Raw genomic sequence first — 24,685 nt, 5'->3', positions numbered from 1 at the left:
ACATTTTCTCTATTACCATTTCTGACTCTTCATGTATACACTGTAAATCTCAAGAGGAATACGTGTAAGACTTCATTCTAGAGAAGTGGTAGGTTGGTATTTTACATTTTGCCCATGAGAAAAAGTAAAAAGCACACTACTGCCTTCAAAAGGGATTGTGCTGAATTCCAGAGTTCAATGTTCTTGCAAATATTACTGCAAATAGTGAAAATAAAACAAATTATATTCATTTATTAGATGCCTTATAATTATATGTTAATATTCTAATTCTTCTAATTAGATGATAATATTTATTTATTAGATGTCTTCTAAAGAGAGAATTTAACCACCAAGGGGAACACGAGTCAGCAATGAACCCTTGCTGCCAAGATGGCTGATGGTATTCTTCACTGCCTTAGGCAAAGTATTGCCAGCAGGTCAAGGTGATCTTTTTCCCCTACTCGACATTGGTGAGGCTGCATCTGGAGGTATGGATCCAGCTCAAGGCCCTCCAGAGACCTGGGATTACTGGAAAAAGGCCAGCAGAGAGCCACCAAGATGACTGAGGGACTGGAGCACCTCTCCTGTATGGGGAGGCTGAGAGAGCTGGGATTGTTCAGCCTGAAGAAGAGGAGGCTTAGGGGTGATCTTATCAATGTGCATAAATACCTGAAGGGAGGGTGAAAAGATGACAGAGCCAGACTACCTTCAGTGGTGTTCAGCACTAGGACAAGAAGCAGTGGGCACAAGCTGGAACACAGCTGGTTCCATATGCACATCAGGAACCTCTTCTCTACTGTGCAGGTGATGGAGCGCTGGCACAGAATGCTCAGAGAGGTTGTGGATTCTCCCTTCTTGGAGATCTTCAAAAGCCTCCTGGACATGGTCCTGGGCAACCTGCTCTAGGTGTCCTTGTTTAGCAGGGGTCTGGACCAGTTGACCTCCAGAGGTCTCTTCCAACCTAAACTGTTTAGTGATTCTGTGAAAGATCAGCATTGGTTAGCAATCCCAAGTGGAGGTATCTGAGAGTCAAAGACAGGAATGACTGTTCTGTTTGATTAAATGCACACAGAGAAAGGGACAATCTGAGCTGGAAACCAAGATGACTTAAATTGCCTGCAAATGCTTTGGAAATGCTTTGGGATTTTTCTGTAGATGGCTGGTGATGCCAGATCTCTGGTGGGGGACAGGATTTCCCCGCAGGTATGACTCTAAGAGACATTGAATCCCTGTACTTATTCCTGTAAAGTAAAAGGTAGGAGAGTTGTGATAGTTGGGATATAAAGGTTTGGAATCAAAACTGTGAATGTCTTTTTTGTTAATGTAAACAAGTTATTTTAGAATTCTTTTTTTTTTTTTTTTCAATATGAGATTTTGCACAGAGTGATGAAAAAGGCTACATAATTAATACATAAGACTCACCAAGAAATTAAACTGTAACTTTTTTTGCTCCCTTCTTCTCCCTCTTTTGTACATCTGGCTGATGAAAAAGATTTTTTTACTCTGTATGAAGTAATGAAGTATGCAGATTTTAAGGATGTTAATTAAAACTAGTGTTTTGATGATCTTGCACAGGCTACTTAATCAATTAGCTGTATTTGCAAAGCACTTTTAAGGACTAATTACTGCCAAATAATAAGTGGATTTCTTTTATTAACTTTCAGAAATGGAGGATGCCAAGAGGAGAGGAGCCCTGTGTCAGACCTCAGCAGGCAGCTTCTGCTCCTCCCTCATTCTGATTCAACAAGAGCAACCAGGTCAGAGTCGTGATACAGCAGCAGGTTTTGTGTAAAGCCCAGAAATTCCATGCATAATAGCTCTTAAGTTCTGAAATTGGAGCTGTGTTTTCTTTATCTGTGTGGGCTTGGGTTTGGGGTGTGTTAGATGAGACAGTCTGTTCAAATTTCTGGGAGCATGTGATTTAGGTATTTAAGCCTATGGTCAGGCGTGTCTGATCTGATGTAAGATCAGCACTTTCCACTAACAAGGTGGTGCAGCACTGCTCATGTGCAGGTTCTGTTGCACGAGGTGGGCAAAGAGGAGGACTTCCAGGAGGTTCAGAGCAAGTCTACTGTTCTCTGTTCCTCCCACTCAACACTGCTATTCACCACCTGTAGCGGTGACAGACCACAAGACAGGCTCCCACTACATTTCATCTTTCTTTCTGGCAAAGAACAATAGAGTTTCATGGTGTGTTAAAAGCAAGATGTTGAACATTGGAGTAGGAGGTGTTCTTTATTTAGGTACTAAAGTCAACAGTGCGTGATGTCTGACAAAATGATTTTTGGACAGTCTGGCTATTGAACCATTGACAGACAGAAGTGTTAAAAGCAGAGGTAAAATAAGAGTATAATAGAAATAGAAAACTTAATTTAAAAGAAAGTATTACAAATCTCTCTTTGCCTTCAATATATATATGTATGTATATATATATATATATAAAAGTTGAGAATGGCGGGTGCACTCCTCTGCTAAAATAGAAAATACTTACTTGCATAAATAAGTCCATGTTTATAGCTCATGTTTTTTACCTTAGCATGCAATTTCTTTGCTTTTGTGAAGAGTTAGGAGGAAGATTAATTTCTTATATACATCTACTGTGCTTGTTAGCACATTGTCTCTTTCAGAAAACAAAAGTATGAAAAAATATGAAAAGAGTATATATACCTTGTGGTGGAAATCAAGGCCATGTGTTTACATGTTGATGCAGTAAAGTGAAGAACTATTCTAATTAATATTGTGAAAACTCTTAAAGACAGCTAGTGGTCTAGTTGATGTGATCTATTACATCCTTTTGCGCTACTTCAACAGCACCAAGGAGCAAGTAACTTTACAGAAACACCTGAGGGTATCTTTTGAATGCTTTTTTGTTGTTGTTTTGTTTTGTTTTGTTTTCTATCCAAATAGATCTTTGTAGTGTTCCACACAGTACCTACATATAGGTATTCGCAGATATCCAACTGGCAGACTAGGGTTTTAGGCAGTAGTAATTTTGAGCAACTGTGCCCCTTCTTTGAGCTTTTCTTGTGATCTCATTTTGGCAAAGCATTTCCAGATCTGAAAGCTAGACCATAGAAATTTCTCATTTCAGTACTTCTACTGTTTCATGTGTGTAAGTGCTTCTTAGTCCAATTCTAGAACCCCTTGATCTATTCATTAATAGCATAGGGTTTCTGCATTCCATGTGAATATGAACTCAGCTTTTATTAATGGATACAATGCATGCTAAATATGTAATCGCCTAGAAAAAAATAAAAAATAAAAAGGAAACTTGAAAAGTTGGTGTTTCTGAGGTAGCAGTCTGCCTGGCTAAGCATAAAACCACTACTTGTTTCATCTAACTGTCCTTAGGAAATACAGATTCCCATTTTCATGAAATCTAAGCATGCCACATTTCAGCCTAAAACACACTTATATGCAGGTTACAAAGCCTTAGAGACATGTTCCCCTTGACTATAGCAGTGTGAATTGTGCTCATCGTGGATTTAAGTGCTGCTATTTATAAAAGTCTTGGCACTAGATGCATCCTTCCATTAAGACAGACGTGAAGTAAAAGTAGATAAATGGATCAGAGAGGGTGTAAAAAGAGAATCAGTGTGTGTGTGTGTGTGTGTGTGTGTCCCTCCCTTGAAAGGCTGGATATGAGGAAATACACAAGAAATCCTTGCATCGAAATCTGGTTGATTGCTCTCATGCTACATGAATTTTGAGAGTCCATACAACCAAGGATCATCTGATCTCCTTTTGATTCTTTTTTTTTTTTTTTTTTTTTTTTTTTTTTTTTTTTGTGTGAGGGTTTCAGTGTCTTGGAATTATCGCATGTATCAGTGAAGATCTTATATTGCACTTGGCAAATGATTATCTAGAATTATCTTTGTTTCTTTGGAGGGAAAAGGGGTTTTATATACTTTTATATATTTCCAAGTGCCAGTATTTTTTTTTCTCTCTCTCTTTTTTTTTTTTTTTTCCCCTTAGCTTGATAATAGCCATGCTGATTTCTGACAGTTTAGTTCACAGTAGTTTTTCTTTTCACTTTCTTACTTGCAAAATGAAGCTATTACCTTAGTGTAGAAAAGGGATCTTCTCCCAAGTCCTGTTGAGTGGATTTCAAACAGAAAAAAATATTTTAAAACCCTGAATGCTTTTAACAACAAAAAAGGACATGTTGGCTTCAACATTATGTTTGTAACAGACACCACTGTGGTAGACATTTCAAGTGAGCATCATCCAGTGGAAAAATATTTGTCAGGTTTTGCAAATTATTTCATGTTTTTGACCCTCCTCAGGGATGTTCTGTAATGTCTAACGTTTGAATTCTCCCCTATTTGTTTGAACAAATGTCCCTCTCTGGAATTTATTAAGTTAGTTGTTTAATATGGTAATAGTGAAGAGAAAAACCTTTCTGAAAATATCAGGGGATAACATGATAGAAACAGTACTTGAAACTGCTTTATAAAATATTGACTTTAAAAGCAGTGTCAGCATAACTAACAAGTAAATAAAGCATGGACAAGGTAAAAAATTGAAAATACTTTGAATATTCAGTGTAGCCCTTTCTGCAGCCCATATGGTTAGCCTGTCCCTGTTTGAATTCAAATGCAGATTAAAAAAAAAAAAAAGGGAAGCCCAATGGGGCAAAAGACTCATCCTGAAATCAGATGAATAAAGAGTAGTTGGTAACAGCTAGCATGTAACTAATGATGATGTGGTTTATTCATGAAAGACGAAAAGAAAAAAATCCAGACACTTGCTTTTCATGAATGTCAAATAATGTGTTTCCAAAAAACACAGAACTTAGTAATTCACATGCACATAGTATAGCAATCAAACTTTGATTTGTGCTGAGAAAAAAATGCAATTCACCATTAACAGCCAGTGTTTACTATCAGATATCACAAAATAAACAGGGCTATCTGCTATTGCAAAGATCTGGGAAACACAGTAACTGTAGGCAAACCCAATGTCCTTTGGAGAGAAAAAAAAAAAAAAAAAAAAAAAAAAAAGCTTATTTTCCTGCAGTACTGTTGATGAGAGTACATAGCTGATTGTTTGTATCTCCAAATGTAAGGATTTTGATTATCATTTAAAATTGCAATTCCATGTTTTCTTTGGATTCCTTTTATTTATTTATTTATTTTCAAAGTAGCTTGATAAGATACTTTATTTTCATCATAAAACTTTGGATTCTGATTTCCTTTTCATAGAGAATCAAAGACCTGCCTAGGGAAAAGATGAATTAATGTTTGTGTCATTGACTCACTAGAAAAGATTCTGCTTTCTGATAACCTTGTCTTTAATAAAAGTAGATTCTCAGTTGCTATAGGTAGAAACTGCCATTCAAAACCCAGATGATTTCATGTTATCTGCTTCTAATTGTTTCTGCTGAGGGTAGATGGAAAGTGGAAACTTATAAGTTGTTGTTATTTTTGTTCCATGCTAACTAGAAGCATTAATAGCAGAGCCTTATTTGCATGATCACATGGTTACTGGCAATCTGCATCTTGGAAAAGTTGGACTCTGAACAGCCCTAATTAAAAGTGAAATGGAGCTGGAATTTAATTGGCATCAAACTAGGTGGAGAATAGAATTTGGACCTCCTCTCTTGCAGCCTGGTTCCTAACTCCCAGATTTGTATGCACAGAAAATATTTCTTTCTTACCTAGATTACCATGAGATTTCCACCCTTGGTTTGGATTTTTCCTACTGTTATTTTTAAGAAATGTTACCAACATTTTGATATTTAGTAACCTTTAAGCACATCCAACAGTGTTTTATATATTTGATAAAACAGTGTGCTACAAACATCACATGAGAACTGACTGACAGCTATTTGTTCTTTTTTGTTTGTTCAAGCTCTGGGGTTTCTTTCTTTCCTGAATATATGTTAGCATCAAGTTGAAGGCAAGGAAAGAGGCTGGAAATACTGTGGTACAATGTTATTTTGGATGGAAGTCTTATCTATGTGATGAAGTTTAGAGAAAAAAAGCCATGGTGATTTTCAATGTTGATTAGTTGTCTAAAGGCAGGGAATATTAATCTTTATTGTTTACTAAGACCAAAGGTTTAACATGGAAATTATGTTAATTGGCTCAAACTGTTTTCTTGGGACATCTATGATCTTATTTTCTAATGAACTAACACTTAGGCCTAGAGCTTTGCAGTTTGGCATATTTGAACTGTAATTTCCACAGACTTGGTTTGTAGCATTTGGATTGTAATGTGGTCTAACATCAGGTACTAGATGAATGCTTGCAGTTGAAACAGCAAGAGACTGAGGGTTAGGTGTTACTTTGATCATCAAAGCTTAATTATTTTGTTTGCTGACTCTTGACATTTTTCAGATTCATCCATTCTCTAGCCATTTCTGTTGTTTAGTGTCTAATGTAACCCGTTCACCTTGTTCTTTCCACTGCAATAATAATAATAATAATAATATATATATATAGCTAGGGGACCAGCAAATATTCATTCAGAAGCAGCTTTAATAGAGCTTCTAAGTGCAACATTTCTTTTATGCTTTATATAAAACCCTGATACTTTTTGGTTTCTTTATGTAAGCACAATTTGAAATTTAGTAGGAAATGGAACTATTGGGAAATTAGTTGTAAAGATGGCACTCTAATATGATCTTGTTTTAAAATTTATATTATTTCCAGTGATTAAGCAAAGTTTTAGCATTGCCGGGAGTGCTTCATTCACAGGGAATGATTGAGGAAGTAATTACAGTGAGCTACCTCTTTGACAGAGACTGCAAACACTAGGATTGTGCTAACTGATTAAAATTACTTTTGCATCCCAGAAATTATTACTGTTTTAGAAGAATACAACTACAGATTGTAGAGAGGTAATACTACAAGCCAATCCCCATGTTCAGTATATTTCTATCCATATTTTAAATATATATATTATGGTAATTTATATATAGTCATAAAAATATCTCAGCATTTTATCTCAATATATCAGTATCTCAATATATTTCAACATAACTTGTAGCTATAGCACAGTTCTGCCCTTTATAAGAAAGAAGATACTAATCGGAAGATTATTTTTAAGATGTTTCTTACTTTTTTTTTAGACCATCTTATCATCATTAGAAAGCACAAATCTCTTGAGGAAGAGTCTGCTTTTGGACAGCAGAAGGGAGAAAGGGAGTCAATGTTATTGGAAATGAAAATAAGCAAACCACAAAAATTCTTTATCTCCATCTGCACAACAAAGCACTGTGAGATGTGTTGGTTGGTTGGTGTTTTGTTTTGTTTTGTATTAGGGACAGAGCTAGTACCAATGTCAGTACTGAGCAGTACTCTGTATCTGAATACAGAGTTCCAGGACCTGGGAGCAGTAGGGCTTATCGGGGGACTGGTGTTTTTCTGCCAGCTCAGTTTGGTGCAATCACACACTTGCTGAAGAAGCAATTATTACTTCACCTATTTAAATATGAGCAACAGGTTTGGATGTAATTGCTTTTACATAGAAATGTCCAGCCTTACCTGTCTGTTGGTAAAATGGATATTTAAAAGAGACAAAACACATTCTGGGACATTGAATTACCCAGGTTTGTTATGACTGATGAAATCACCCCTTTCCAGAGCACAAGAACTTTGCTCTCTTACTGCATAAATGCTGGATGCAGCCAGGCACCACAGTACAACAATAATCTGTTAAATAAGGCACTTCTAAAAAGGTCTCTCTTTATTTATTTATTTATTTATTTATTTATTTATTTATTTATTTTCCCAAATCACTGTGCTTTCACTGTGGAGAAAATTAATTATAATACGTACAGTGGCCATAAATTTGTTTTTATAACTCCTTGTCTTCAATCTGGAATAAATTAGTCATCATCATCATAACAGTACTGAGATTTATGGTCTAACTTTATCCCCCATGTTATTTCAGCAGTGTTACACCAGGATTGACTTTGATTTAAGTGTGTATCCTCTGAGTTATAAAAAGGGGTGGGGTGGGGTGGGGGTGGGGGGGGGGGGGCTGCATTCTTCCTTTTTATTGATAAATGCACTGTATTTCCTCCACCTAGAGAAAAGCTTTTTGTGTTACTCTCATTCTTTCCACTGTACTTGTGAACTTTTCCACTATGCCATGTCATTTTGCCTTTAAAGTGAAGGCCTTAGGATAAGAAATTCACATCCCTGAGCTTTCTCTGCAAAGTAGTTCAGAAGTTTCAGGTGCATTCTTGGACCATGTGTAGTTAAACTCTTCCTACCCATCACCTGAAAGAATGTCAGTAGATGCCTGAAAGTAAAATGCTTTCAACCAGTTAGGATTACAGGCGTTTAGTTATCTGTTTAGCCTTCTTTGTGACTCAGCATCTTACAGATATCTCTTACACAGATGTCTTTCTACATACATGCCCAAGAAATAAATGAGTGGTTCAGATACTGGCAAGGAAGATTTTTTTTATTTTTTTTATTTTTTTTTCCCAAAATGCAAAAATCTGCTAGCTTTAGTGAGGAATAGGATTTTATTTCTACAGCTTCCATTTAAGTGCATCTCTGTAGAAAGCAGTATTTCCCATGGACATTTTCAAGAAGGATTGCTTTCTTTGTTTGTTTTAAATTTCAGATGACCTACTTTTCTAAAGATTTTTTTTTGTTTTTAATTGGAAAATTCACTATAATACAGAGTTGTCATGAAGACTCTCTCATCGAAAAAGAATATTAATAGTAAGCTTTGTACTATTTCTGCTTCTAGAGTGTATGCTTTAGTCTGGGTTGATACAGGTCAGAAGTGCAAAACAGATGAGAGGATGAAATAGCATTAATACTATTATTGATTATATATCAATTTTGTCAATTTTGAACAGCATAAAAGAATTTATGGCCATCTATCTCTAACAGCTCCAAGAAAGAGAAATTTGGTAGTTAAGAATACTGGGTGAAACTCTCCTCTGTAATAATAGAGTGACCTCTTTGAAATCATTGCACAGAACAGCAGGAAAATTATTCCCTTTTAGATTTCATAATCTGTGAATTACAATAAGTGTGAATATTACAGAACCATATTAAATACTTATTTCGTTGTTAATATCCAGATTTTCTGTATATATCTGCATTAGCAAACCATCAGCAGTGCCAAACATGATTTTAATAATTAATGCATGATTACACAAAAGCATAAACCATATAGATTTATAACATTGTTTATTCCAACTTTCTGGAAATACTAAGATGATTTATTTTTTCCTTCTTTTGCAAATGTGTGAAGGAGTAGGAGGAGTATTTCTATTTCAGAACCTATTTAGCCCAACCTCTACAACATGCCCAGTTCAGCTTCTTCTGAACATTTTGCTTCACACTTTTACTCTTCTTTCTTGATTTTCCTGGGACCTTTGCCACTACGCTGATTAATATGTCAAAGCAAATGCTGTGAGTGAGACTTTTGATACCTGGAGTGTGAGGCATATTGGGAAAAGTTGCAGAAATGATCTTTAAAGTTAGATGTGGTGGCGTGACAGAGACTGTTTGATCAAAACATCCTTTAAGCAGTGCTGAGCCAAAAGCAGAACCACAGATGAGAGCCACTGCTAATATGAATGTTCAGCCTATCACTTTAAGTCACACAGCAGAAAATTCAATGGGAAGAAGACCCTAATGTACAGGACTGGAGTTAAGGTCTTTAAATTAAATTTAAAGATTTTCTTCCTCATGGGAAAGGATATAATTAGCTATTTTCTGACAAGTGTTTGACCTCCAGATACTTGCATCAGCAGACAGAGGAGTGCAGTGAGAAGTACTTGTAGATTATAATTATGAGACTTTGGGAACCATTAATTATTTATGTGAGATCTTGTCTTATAACTGCTGGGATAATAAGATAGTAAATAAGTATCAGTATCTTATGCAATAATAAAGATGTTTTTTAAAGTGGTGGTCAGAATGTAGGGCTGGCTTGAGGAGCTGCCACATGTTCAGTCCACTGTTACTGTCCTTGCAACTGATACCAACTATTCTCCAACTTAGAAAGCAGCCAAAATAAATATAATGAAGTAATATTGTGAAGAATGTGCCTGCATTAATCTTAAGGAGTCTCATTTAAAGCAATATTACCCATACTGAATCACAGGGGTTGGAAGGGACCTCGAAAGATCGTTGGGTCCAACCCCCCTGCCAAAGCAGGTTCCTTAGAGCAGGCTGCCCAGGTAGGCGTTCAGACAGGCCTTGAATATCTCCAGAGAAGGAGACTCTACAACCTCCTTGGGCAGCCTGTTCCAGTGCTCCATCAAATCACCATTAAGAATTTTTTTTCACATGTCAGTGCAGAACTTCCTGTGCTCCATATTGTGGCCATTACCGCTTGTCTTGTCAAAAGGGGTTGGCCAAATCCCTCTGTCTCCCACACCTCAGGTATTTATACACATTGATGAGATCCCCTCAGTCTTCTTTTCTCCAGGCTGAACAGATCCAGGTCTCTCAGCCTTTCTTCATAGGGAAGATGCTCCAGGCCCCATATCATCTTTGTGACCCTACGCTGCACTCTTTCCAGGTGATCCCTGTCTTTTTTTGTACTGGGGAGCCCACAACTGGACACAGTACTCCAGGTGAGGCCTGACCAGGGCAGAGTAGAGGGGGAGGATCGCCTCCCTTGACCTGCTGGCCACACTCCTTTTAATGCATGCCAGGATCCCATTGGCCTTCTTGGCCACCAGGGCACACTGCTGGCTTGTGGTCAACCTGTCGTCCATCAGGATCCCCAGCTCTTTATCCTCAGAGCTTCTCTCCAGCAGGTTGACCCCCAGCCTGTACTGATAGGTCCAGTTGTTCCTTCCCAGGTGCAGGACTCTATACTTGCTCTTATTAAACCTCATTTGGTTTCTTCCTGCCCATCTCTCCAGCCGGTCCAGGTTTCACTGAATGGCAGCACAGCCTTCTGGCATGTCAGCCACTTCTCCCAGCTTTGTGTCATCAGCGTACTTGCTGAGGGCAGACACTATTCCCTCATCAAGGTTGTTGATGAAGATGTAGAACAAGACCAGACCCAGAACTGACCCTTGGGGAACACCGCTCATCACAGGTCTCCAGCCGGACTCTGCGCCACTGATTGCCACCCTCTGAGCTCAGCCAGTCAGCCAGTTCACAACCCACCTTACTGTCCACTCCTCTATCCCACACTTTCTCAGCTTTGCTAGCAGGATGTCATGGGAGACAATATCGAAAGCCTTGCTAAAGTCAAGGTAGATGACATCCACTGCTGTCCCCACATCTACCCAGCTGGTGATGCCATCATAGAAGGTAATGAGGTTGGTGGAGCACGACTTCGCCTTGGTGAATCCATGCTGACTACTCCTCATAACCTTCTTCTCTTCCAGTCTCTTGGAGATGGCATCTAGAACAAGCTGTTCCAACACTTTTCCAGGGACAGAGGTGAGACTGATGAGCCTGTCGTTTCCCAGATCCTCCTTCTTGACCTTCTTGAAGACCGGAGTGACACTGGCTATCCTTCAGTCTTCAGGCACCTCTCCTCTTCTCCAGGACCTTTCAAAGTTGATAGAGAGTGGATTGGCTATCACCTCTGCCAGCCCCCTTAGCACACACAGATGCATCCCATCGGGACCCATGGATTTGTGTGCACTGAGCCCACTCAGACACTCCCGAACCACTTTCTCGTCAACCAGTGGGAGCCCTCCATTTCCCAGACCCGTTCTCCTCTGTCCACAGCCGAGGAGTCCTGGGGGGAGTCCTTGAAGCAAAGACTGAAGCAAAGTAAGCATTCAGTATCTCCGCCTTCTTGGCATCTCCTATTACCAGTACACCCCCCTCGTTCAGCAAGGGACCCACATTATTCCTAGTCTTCCTTTTACTGTTTACATACTTAAAAAACAAACCAACCAAAAAAAAACCTTCTTATTATCCTTTATCTCTTTTGCAAGCCTCATCTCCAGATGGGCTTTAGCCTTCCTTGTCGTATCCCTGCAGGCCCTGACAACACTTCTATACTCCTCCCAAGAGGACAGGACCTTTTCCCACATTTCATAGACCTTCAGCTTTCTTTTGACCTTATCGATAAGCTCCTTGCTCATCCACGCAGGTTTCCTGCCCCCTTTCCCTGATTTCCTACTCTTAGGGATGCACCAATCCTGAGCTTGGAAGAAGTGCTGTTTAAATGTTTCCCAGATCTCACAAGCATCCTTGCCTTCTAGCAACCTAGCCCATGAGATACCCCCAAGCACGTCCCGGAAGAGGTTGAAGTTGGCTCTCTGAAAGTCCAGGGTAGCAATCCTGCTACATATCCCTTGATATGTATCCCCATACCCTGTGATACATATCCCTTTATGCCCCTTCTAACTTTAGGAAAGTTAAATCAGAAATTATTTTGGTCTCAGCTTTGAGCATCCAAGTCACACTGTAGATCTGTCTAGTTCAGCAAGCAAGCCTGTTATGTTTTTTCAAACTGATGTTCAATAGAGTACATGCTAATCTCCTCAGTCTCTTATGATTGATTGTGCTTCAGAGGAAACAGCTAGTGATATAGGCAAATGTCAAGAGCTAGAGCCCCATTTGGTGCATAGACCATAAAGTCAGCAGGGAACAAAATGTAACTAAATTGGTGGAAAAACTTGGTACACATCCCTCAGCATCACAAGACTGGGTGTTCCCTTTATCCCTTTTTATGAATCAGAGATTTGCTACTAAACCCATAATTTTTTTACATATCTTCATTTGCATCCTATCTTAGCAGATATCAGTAGCCATTTGTTTAAATATATCTTAACATGATTGTGGTGCTCATCTTTTCATCCTGTACGGAGGGGAAAAATCCCAAGACAACTCTGAATTATTCTTGCAGAATCTGCAGTACAGTAATGGAAATCTTTATAAAGGTTTTGCTCTACAGTCATGAAAACTGTTTCATCATCTCTGAACTACTCACTTTAGAGATGGAAGGAAGTATAGTGTGCTCAGAGAATATCAAAAGGAACTTTACTCCAAAGCAGGACATCTTCCAAGAAATCAGATGATTAATGTAGCAGAAGTTGGTGTTGATTCCAGTGTATGTTGGAAATACTTCAGAACAAGCAAGATTAATTAAGTACACCAATGATTTTATTCTAGAAAAAAGGGAGTGTTTTTTGTTGTTGTTGTTGTTGTTGTTGTTTTTACTGAATAAATTTGCAGCTACCATAATTTCAATCCTGAAAAATTGGTTTGGAAAAGGAACCTGGCCATTCCAATGGGCAGATATAAATTGTGAAGAAGTGATTACAGACACATTCTCCTTTTAGTAGAGATAATCTAATAATGAAGCCTCTTTTTGGAAGACTTCTGAGGACAGAAGCAAGACAAATCTGTTATCTTGATTTGTTCTCAAATACTTTGGTAAAGGTAGTAGTTAGAAATCTCCTCATTTAGATTCCCAATGTGGTGAGAAATTTCAAGCTTTCATAATTAAAGTTCCTTCCCTCCTCCGCCCCTCCCCCCCCCAACAAAACAAACAAAAAAAAGTAGCCATCATTCAATCTCAAGATTAAAACTGTAGTAAAACTACAGCTCTGCAGTTGTACTGATAGACAACTGCTCAGCTCTTAGTGAAACACTACTCCAGGACAGAGCTAAGAAGTCTTCCACCACTTTGGTTAGTTTTTGCATCACTGCTGCCTGCTATATCTGCTATATCTCTTTCTTGATGGGGTCAATAGCTGGTTGCCTGTGGAAGACAAATAGAGCTTTTCAAGGCTTTTACAACTCTCCTGTCCACCATTGCCTGCCCACAATTTTGGCTGTGCTGTTCTCCTGTAGTTAGAATGTTACAGGCAAGCAATATAGTAGTAATCAAGTCGCAAGAACATATCTGCAGATTTTTATGAGCAAATGAATTACTCAGGATATGTTTTTGTCCAAATACAGAGATTAGTGTAAAACACACATGCATGTAGTTAAGAGATTGTTTTCAATCTCTTCCTAAGAGTCCAGATTAGCACATACCTGTATATGAACATAACCACCATTTAATCTGACCAAAAGCAGTGAAAGGGATCGCTTTCATTTAGTTTTCATGCAGTTGTACTTCAACAATTTGATAGTCTTTGTAAATTTAGGCAAGAGGAATTGCAAGGTTAGTTGGAGCGCTTATCATAGCACTACTGGCTTCTGTGTGGCCAGATAGAGAAGAACTGAAACAAAAATTTATGACTCTTCTGGGGGCTGAGAGTAGTATATTTTCCCGGCAAATGTGTAGTACAGACAAGATCCTAACCTAAATTTGACAGTTACTTTAGAAGCTTAAAACACTGAAAATATGTATATTTTTTAATGCTTTCAGTTGCACAGTTTTCACTTGCACAAATGCAACCACAAGCAAATTCTCAACTGAAGGTCATGGTCATTTAGCAAAAAGGCATTTTAAATTAACATTATTTTTTAAAACTGTTCAGAACATTTATTTCATTCTGGTTTCCATGAGTCAGTTCCTTAACCAATAAAGGACAAATTCTCAAATGTTATATTCAAATGTAGATCTTGAAACCACGCCTGTTGATTACATTTTTTCTATTAGATAGCCTTGAGACCCTGGAAATCTTTTTGCCCCATATTTTCAACAATATCCAGTGAAAGCTGACACACCTTCATGACCAACTATTCAAATACTGATCTCTTGGGACTCTACAACTCCCATAGTAGCAAAGGTGTTTCTAAATCTGCTGGGCCCAGATGGTTATTGATTACTGTTTCTACTTCCTGATTTCTCAGATATATATTCACGTACATCTTGTGCACATCCAATATCATTTCTAGGCACTGCAGACTTGCTTCCTAGAATCAGTTGTACAGCTCTTTGAATTTACTACTTGCTTAAATGTATTTGTCAAACATATTTAATAAGAACTGCCAAAGTTCTGTCTTCTGTTTTATCTCCTTAAGAGACTGTGTGGTAGAAGAACATCAAACAGAAACAAAACCTTTTATTGATTTGTTTTTAAAATGTAACTTCCAGAACTATGGAAAACAAAAAGCTACTGTTCTCTGATCTCTGTCACCTGAATGAGTTTGAACCAAATATTTAGGAGACAGCTTTGCCAACTTGCTTTCCTGATTTTACTCTTAATTTGGAATTAACCCCTGTGGTTTGAAGATTTGCTCTTCTTACAACACAACAGCTTTCCTTTAGGCATTTGCTTGTTTCCAGCACGGAAAATCCATACTTTAGCTCCTCTATAATTTTTTTATTTTTTTCACACCTTTTGTGTAACATCCTATGTTCATTTAAGAATAAGCTGCTGAGCAGTAACGGCTTAAGGTTACTTTGCTGCAGCTTCTCCAGCTGACTCTTTCTGCTTAAAACTGAAGCCTTTGCTATAAAATGAACCATTCAGCATGTGAAGAGATAGTCCTAAAAGCATCGAGGTGGAATTCATGTCTTTGGCACACAGGACTCCAGCTGGTAGAGATACATAGTCACATTCCACTTGGAAAATTAGATTAACCATTCCATTGTTCTCATAAATCAGATGGACTCTTTAACACCCCAAAGCCTTCCTTGCTGAGCGTTACCTAAAGATTTTAGACTACTGATTTAGAAGAATGCCATTTACTGAACTATTAGAATTGCTTAATGCCATAGTCTATTGTTTCTCATGGATCTACTAAGTATTAACTGCACTGACCTCTCTTAATCAGCTGAGATCACAAGCAAAGATGAACAGCAATAGGATTTAAAATAACTAAGTTATATATCTTACTGCTTTGAAAACATAATGTTAACAAATATTTTATTTCAATTAATTAAGAATAGTAGTCCATATACATTTTGGGTGTGTATGTAAAAATAACTAATGAATAGGTGCTGTCATGTCATAAATCACCCACCTTCATGTTACTCATCTGATTTCTTAGGACATGTCTTGCTTCAAATTGTATTTTCTTGTGTCTCTCTAAAGTGAACAGTTCAGAGACAGTGAAATACAAGTTTCATTGCTATAGAACAAAATCTTTATAATATTTACCACTATTGTATAGCAATTCCTGCAAGAATAAATCAGAATAGTTTGAGAATCTTCCTCTCCATGTTGGTCGAATAGATGAGACCCACTGAATATTGTCATGTTAAGATATAAAACACTCCCTTTTAACCAACTTGCTGCTTACGCTATTTTCAGCTTGTAGAAAGATGAGAAGTTCTGGCAGTCAGTAAAATAAGCAAGATGTGTGCACTATGGGTCTAATTTTCTAGCCTCATTCTTGACTAGGATGCCTGAGTAGCAGCATGACCAAGTGCAGGAATGGGAATAACTCAGCCTTCCTCTGTGAAGATTCCTTGAGAGCTATTTAATCCATCAGGCCATCTGTAACAACAGAAAAGCCCTAGCATATTTTTTTCTGATCAGAGAAGGCACTGGAACTGATTCCACTTTACATTTGGTATCTTTTTTGACTGCCAGGTCTTTAATAAGAGTATTTGCAAAGTGACAGTTGAAATTAAAGTGAGTTCTACTCACTGTTAACTTCTGAAATATTGTTGTGTATTAGTATTAACAGTTACTTTACAAACTGCTACCAAAACCTTGCATGCCAGAGAAGGATAAAATTTTGATATTGATATACCGGAGCTTCCCACAAATTGGTTCTTGGTATGAAGCAACCTATTTTACTGCCTTCCTGATACAGCACTCACCCCTTTTCTTCTAAGGGAACAAAGAGCTGGAAAAATACAGTAATGTTACTCTGTTTAAAACTTAAGTGAAGTTTAACCAGTTGCCTGTGTTCTCACACAGTTCCAGATTGAGAAACATAAGGCAGCATAGTACAGCAATGATGCTAAGCTTAAGGAGACATTTCAAAAGAAAAAATATGTTTATTTTCTAAGTGGGTATTTGTAGTAGCTTCTAATTTTCCCACTCAAATAATGCATAGCAACTGCTGATACAATGGTAACAAACATATACAGCACCCATTTTATTGATATACTTTAAAAGGCTTTACAAATAATAATGTGCTGTCATTTATGTTAGTATAGTGGAAAAGAGAGCCACAAAGAAGCTAAGTGATTTATTCAGAATCTTATATCTTAAGTATCGTTGGCCTCTTCATCCCTATGCCTTTATTGACCACTACCACTTCTGGTCAAACTGAACAATTTTGGCTCAAGCAAAATTCCATGCTATATAGGATCTACCAGCATATACACACTGCAGCATGTCAATTCATTTTTCAGCTGATGTATATGGTCAAGAAAGGCCCTCTGTCTCATATAACTCTTTATTAGTACAGTAAAACTAGGTGGTATGCAAGAAAAAACTGGTAGACTAAGCCAGGTAGACTATACATTTACATCTGTTGCCTGCTCTAGAAAAGGTTTGTGTATCAGCATTACTTTAGAGCAATGTCTTTTTTTTTCAGAGCCAGTGCTGCAATGTATGTCCAAAACTGTGTTGGTAGTTTGAGGGTAGGTGGCTTTCTTCACCCCATGCTCTACTTACCAGTAAGGACAGTGACATAGAATTTCCCTGATCACAGAAGGCCTAAGAAAACAGAGCAAGTTTGAGGCAATTCTTCAGTTGCCTTGAAGAGGATACTAATTCTGGTGACAGGTGAGCCGTGTAAGTTAGTAGCTGTCTGTTAGAAGATTTGCTCAGGCCAGAAAACTCCCAAATGGCCAAAGTAGCAACTCAGAGTATTAGAGAATTCAGGATGATTATCTAACCTCATTAACTGGAGAGAGAGAGAGAGAGAGAGAGAGAGAGAGAGAAACAAATTAATGCAATATTTAAACCAGAAAATCACTATAATGACAAATGACAAGCCTGTACCCTGCAAAATCTACTAATAAAGTGTCTGCTGTGGTTGTTATTAAACTAAACTTATGATCCATGATTATCTAACCATTAAGATTAAGTGGAGGCTAAACTGGATATCTATGTCAGATGATATTTCAGTGTCGTCTGGACTGAGAAAGTTACTCTTCAAATTTATTTCTGATGCCTTCCTTATCTGGAGATTAGTCCCATAAGGAGTTTACAGGCTTTTAGAAAGATTCCTTACTCCTTTTTGTCCTCTTTCTCTTTAGTAATTACATAGCAAACTTTCAAAGTTTTATTTGTAGACCTTTAAAAATGGCTTATGTAAAATAGCTGTGCTGTGGTGAGGTGGCTGACCCCAGAGCAATTCTGCATTGCCAGAGGATATTACACCTCTCCCACGTGCATTCAGTTGTTCTTGTCCAGGGAAAATTTCCTGGTCCTTTAGCAACAGTAGTGTGGGTCTGTCCATCACTCAGGTTGTTTTAGTAAATGTGGTTTTTGCCAGATACATCAGCTAAAATACAGTTAAGAAAGAGGCATATAGTTACTTAGATATTTGGCACATTAGAGTTGCTTTTTGATTGACGTATGATAAATTTTTTGTTGTCAAGAAAATTGTTTATGCCATTTGACTAATTGGATGGATGGGCTGTTTAGGAGAGAAAATAGTCACATATGGCAAAGGAAAATCTCTTCTTTTGTTGGATTGCTGCCCACATACCAACAAAATTCTCCATATGTCTTTAGTCCGAGCTCCAACTGCCTTTCACTGTAGCCAAAAGAAGTTGCAAATGGTGGAAATGGTTATGACAAAAATAGAGCATTAGCTAGTGACACCAACAAACTACATGAGTACTGTGCTTTTTACCTTTATTTCTGCTCCCAGAATGGAGTGAAATAAGGCCAGTATACATTTTATTAATTCATGCATGGCTCTACACCAGCTGATTTCTTTCAGAGCCTCTACTCTGCTCTTACTGTTACATTTTCTGCAGCTAGCAAATAGCCCTTTAGCAGAAAAGTCCAGAGCTGACCTTCAGATGTTGAGGCTGCAAGTATACAACTAAATCTCTCTTCCACCAGTGTTTGAAAGTGTCTTTTTAAGCACAAATATGACCTTCTAAGTAACAGGATGGGTAGATTTACTAGATAGCACAGGATGGGTAGATTTACTAGATAGCACAGTGGTTTACTGACCAGATTAATAAAACAAAAATCCTGGAGAATGATTTGGAATGAACAGAGAATTATTTTGATTTTGACTGAAATATTTGCCTCTTTGTTTGGAGGTACTTGCTTGTTTTGGTAGGGCAAATCAGAAACTGGAGAGGGTTATAACCAATACAGTTATGTTCTGCTACAGACTTTTATCTGCCAAGACCTAAGACAGATTGAGACTGACTCTCTCCATTGGTCACTTAAAAACAGAGAAACAATTTTCAGCCAGTGTTAATGGGGGTAGCACTGAGCAGATACTTTGGAGGAGAAAGTCTCTGCCTGTGTTATATCACACCCTTATACCATTCGTATTTGTTTTCCAATTTCTGTATAGCAATCGCCCAAATTACAGAGCAAAAGATTTTGTGAATAATGTCCAAAGTACAGCTGGGATTCCTTTAAAACCCTAACAGTCAATGAAGTATTCATGCTTTCTGGAATGGAGTTGAGCCTCTATATATCATTGATCCTTTATTAATGATTTCATTTTAAATATTGCTATCCTTATTCACAAAGGAAGCATTTTCCATTTTCCATCACTCTTCTGTTAAATATTGAAAGTGAGAATTTTCTGCTTACAGAAAAATTAATTTCACAGATGACCACAATTGCTGGGGGCCAGATTCAGAAAATGATTATCTTATCCCCTCTTCCTCAGAAAGTTCTTGTCCTTGTTCATTAGCTATACACAGCAAGAGATGAAGTAAGTTTTATGAAACACTGTAATTGGGTGTCTCCCACCGATGCCACATTAATATGTCATTACACTAATATCTTTTACTGACACACAGATATGGTTCAGAACAGATCTGGAAACCTGATGAGCTGGATATTGTATTTTAAAAGATTAAAATGATTTATACATTTGTTTTAAAAATTTATAATTTGCAGGGTCCCTTAAAATCTGGCTGGGACCTTACAGTGTTATAGTATCACTATAAGGAGCTGTTTGCCAAAAATATATGTGGAGCAGAGGGGCACACCGGAGGTAGTGTTAATAAGTCCAAGCAAAAACAGTACCAACTTCTGAAACCCTCCACACTCTAAGCCCTGAAAGCAAATTACCTTCTATTTCATGCAAACAGATTGTCTACAACATAACTGCAGCATGCACTGTATCTGTATTGGCATTATTGGCATTACTTTCCCTACATGAGAATATACTATCTGAGAAATTTAACTTTCTCCTTTAAGTCATCAGGCCTTACACTCCTACGTGAAGACTAAACCCAAAATTCAAACACCCTGTGTTAGTCCATTTGGAGAATTGGAGCAGTCTAATGAAAAAGTGGACCAGAAGTACAGTGTATGAACTTTGAATACATTAGATTTCATTCTAGCATAGGAATATCTGTTTTAAGTCCTTTGTTAGTAAGAAATGGTCTCAGAGAAGAGAGTCCAAAGTTTATGCATGTTTTCACAAATCTTAGTGGGAAAAGTGTTGGAGATACAATTTTGTCACATTTTTTTTTAGATGAATGGCAAACCACTCTCCAAGTGAGTTTGGAACATGGACACGTTTTGGAGAAAAAAAAAAAAGAAAAAGAAAAAAAGAGAGCACTGCAAAGAAAGTTGGAAAAGCCTTGTGCTTCTGAAGCAATGCTTGCCCTTCTTAGCTGCCTGTGAGGTGAATTCAGTTTGTATCATTTTGGCATATCTTTATGGTAAAGAGTTTTGTGTCACTAAGCAATATTTAGCAGTATGTAAGCACACAGAAGTTGCCTTTGGTACTTTACATATCTGTCTCTGCTCTCATCCCAGATTCTGTTAGTTAGATGAAAGTTCCCTCTATAAGTTGATACAGGATCAAGGTGTATACTGAGAATGGCAAGGAGATTAGAAGCTGAGCTCTTTCAAAGCTAAATGGGTCATAGCACAGACTACAAGCTAAACAAAATGTAGGAGTAAATTGAAGAACCCTGTAAGTGTTCTCTCTCCTTCACTGTGAACTGCCTTCCTTGTTGCAGCTGCAGGGCTGTTTACTCTTATTCCCAGTGACAAAAAGAATAAAAATCTATTTAAAGTGTCTAAGGGAGTGAATCACACATTCAACAGAAATAGCATTTTGTAAAGGGTAGCATATTGCTAGACTTGTTATAAAAAGTAACAAGTAACTCACTTTTGGGTAACTCACTTTTCTATATCAGAAAAGAGATTGGGAAAAAGAAATAAAAATATATAAGTTATAGCACTTGTGAAATGTTATCCAGAGATCTGCAGTCTGAAAACATTCATGTAACTAATCCGTGTTCCAAATTGTCCTAAATTGTAAGGAGAAGAATGAAATATTTCGGAGATAACTTGTTGCCTAATGTAGTTGATCTTGCTACACTTTGTGCTTTGATGCAGCATCAATCAGATCGATAGCTGCTTGATGTAGCAGCTGATTTAATTTGACATTCCAGGAGTGTATAGCAGAAACAAGTCAATTCTAGATAGAGATCTTGAAAAATCCAGAGCACAAGGTGCCATGTTTACTTCCCCACCTCCAAGCATCCTCCTAGACATTAGGAGGAATTTCTAGACATTAGGAGGAAATTCTTCACTGTAAGGGTGGTGAGGCACTGGCACAAGTTGCCCAGAGAAGCTGTGGATGCCCCATCCCTGGAGGTGTTCAAGGTCAGTCTGGATGGGGCCTTGGCCAACCTGATCTACTGGGAGGCACCCCTGCCCATGTCAGGGGATTGGAACTAGATGATCTTTAAGGTCCCTTCTACCCAGAGACATTCCATGATTGTATGATTCTGTGAAGGCAAGATCTTAGTGCCATCCGAGAAAAAGCAGAGGGTCTGCAGTCACTTCTCTTGTGCTGTGACTTTCTTCAAGGCCCATTCTAGCTGTGACGCCTTTGTGTTTCTTGAAACCTTTCCCCTTTTTGTGGTGGCAGAAAGAGGCTCTGACTGAGTGTAAACCAACTATATAGTAATAATGTGTGGTTCCCAGATCTAAGTCACTAAATGTAGCTTTAATGCTGATAGCAGTAAAAGAAAGGTTCTAGGAAATATTTTAGGCAGTTGTAACTCCAAGACACCCTGAGATACTCTGTGGTATATACAGCACTGCAATGGCCTGTTGTAGCCTTAGTGAGCAGGAGAGCACAGGCATTATAAAATGGCTGCCTCCTAACTGTAGCAACCACACTGTCCTGAACACAAGGAATGATGCCATTACATAAACTTTTGTGTATCTTCATTCACCCTATATGAATAAATAAATAATTATAATAAAAAAGAATTTGTAATTCAAGTGATGAAGACAGCCACAGATATTATAATCAATGAGGCCAGCTGTTTGTTTTTCTTAATACTTCATTAGGTGTCAGTAAGTCGATACACATCAATGTATCTGTAAATACACTCAAATGTAACAAAATAGGTTTTAAAAGTCTTTAATTTCAGAGGTGTGTTTAAACTCTTTGAACACAGGACTTAAGTTTTTTAAATTTAGCATAAAAGTGGGCACTTCTTGTGAAGTCTGTAGGTTATTTTTTTGTAACAAGCCTTAATATGCAAATCAAAGGCCTAAGAAAATTTACTGAAAAAAGCATCTTACATAACTGAAATATGGCAGCAGTGCTATAGACAACTTGGACACTGTAGTTTGTTTTGCTCAGATTATTAACTCCCTAAAGCAAAGGCCTTCTGTTTTATTCGTTATGAAACCTGCACATATTTTCTGTCCAGTTATGGGTCTTGTGCTCTACTGTAATTTAAAAGTAAAAAAATGTCTAAATAATGTAGCTGTTTAGAGTTTGTAAAGTAATAAAAAAAAACAGTAAGTAAAACTTTTTGTCTTGTTCTATATGATAGTATATGCAAGTTCCCTTTGGAGATGAGAATTTTGTAGGAGGTATCATTACATATTTGATTGTGTGGATGCATTTGTGTGGTCAGGATGAAAAGCCAAAAAACACTTTTTCTTTAATTTCAAAATCTTATTATGTCAGAAGTTGACTATGTTCTTGCAATGTTAAAATGGGAAGTATTTTAAAGTAATATTATTCAAGGTGATTAAAGAAAAAAAAAAAAAAAGGCAGTTCTGGAGATAAGAATATACAGTATATATTGTCTTTGAGAGAATTATTAAATATGCAAGTTCCATTTGACTGAAACTTAAATCTGCTACATGCTTCAAGAATCGTTCATTACAAATTAATTGAGAAACAATTAATTGGTGTTCAAGGGATTAATTTCTTCTTGTTGTTTAAATTCAGCTATTTCTGTCTATAGCATAAAATGTAAGAGGCAATGATCATTCTTAACTTTTTGTGCAAGTAAAATACAAAAAATAATTGTTGGTTACACTGAAATTAAGAAGATGTCAGTGTTTCAATTTAAAGTTTCTATTTTTGGAGGTTTATAAGTCCGTTATAAAAGTTTTCTCCAAACATGAGAAATAAATTAACTAGCTGAGATTGTCTTAGCTGACATGTTTATTCACATCTTTAATGAGCTCAGGAGACTTAATCAATTAACAAATTTGAATTGCTTTGAGTTCTTTGAAGAATGGACTCTATAAAGTACAAAGTGTTGTTAATATTATGTTCAATTAATTCACATTAACAATATATATATACCACAAGGACTGCTTCAACCAGTTGCGTATTAGTTCCCACAATATTAGAAAATGCCTTATGGAAATTATTAAAGATTCAGTAGAGATCTAGTGATGACTATCTCTGACAAGCAGAATTGACAAACATCATTTTAGGTAGAAAGATGAACCACTGCCTCCTTCAAGGAAGGAAATATGGGAAGAAAGGATTCTCTGTTACTAATATGTAACAAATTTGGAAAGCCTGGATTCAAACAACTTAAGGAGGTGTGAGTTCTTCTAATTAACGGCAAGAGGAGGGCCAAGGAAAATCTCCATCCTTTACTGGATGCAGGGGGGAACATGACTATGGAGGATAAGGAAAAGGCTGAGGTTCTTAATGCCTTCTTTACATCTGTCTTTACTAGCCAGACTACTTATCCTTGGTGTACTCAGCCTCCTGACCTGGAAGTCTAGGATGGGGAGCAGAAGAAACACCCCACAGTTCAGGTGGAAACAGAGACCTGCTGCTCCACCTGTACTGTCACAAGTCCATGGGGTCAGATGGGATCCACCTGAGGGTGCTGAGGGAATTGGTGGATGTGATTGCTGGGCCACTTTCCATCATCTATCAGTGGTCTTGGTCATCCAGAGATCTCCCGGATGACTGAGACTTGCTAATATGATGCCCATTGATAAGAAGGGTCATAAGGAGGACCCAGGGAACTACAAGCCTGTCAGCCTGACCTCAGTGCCAGGAAAGGTGATGGAAGAGGTCATCCTGAATGCAATCATGCAGCATATGTGGGACAACCTTTGGACCAGGCCCCATAAGCATGGGTTCATGAAAGGCAAGTCCTGCCTGACCAACCTCCTTCTATGACCGGGTGACCTGCTTGGTGGATGAAGGACAGCCTGTTGACATAGTCTACCTAGACTTCAGCAAAGCCTTTTACATGGTCTTCCATAGTATTCCCCTGATGCTTGCCTGAACACAAGCCAACAGTATGCCCAGGTGTCCAAGAAGGCCAATGGTGCCCAGCAATAGTGTATCCAGCAGGACCAGGGAGGTGATTGTCCCCTTGTACTCTGCTCCGGTGAGGCCGCACCTTGAGTACTGTGTTCAGTTTTGGGCCCCTCAGTCCAAGAAGGACATCACGGCCCTGGAATGTGTCCAGAGAAGGGCTACGAAGCTGGTGAAGG

The sequence above is a fragment of the Oxyura jamaicensis genome, chromosome 10, assembly GCF_011077185.1.
Source record: "Oxyura jamaicensis isolate SHBP4307 breed ruddy duck chromosome 10, BPBGC_Ojam_1.0, whole genome shotgun sequence".
NCBI lineage: Eukaryota > Metazoa > Chordata > Aves > Anseriformes > Anatidae > Oxyura > Oxyura jamaicensis.
The sequence above is the reverse complement of the archived record's forward strand: the minus strand, read 5'-3'. Positions refer to the sequence as shown.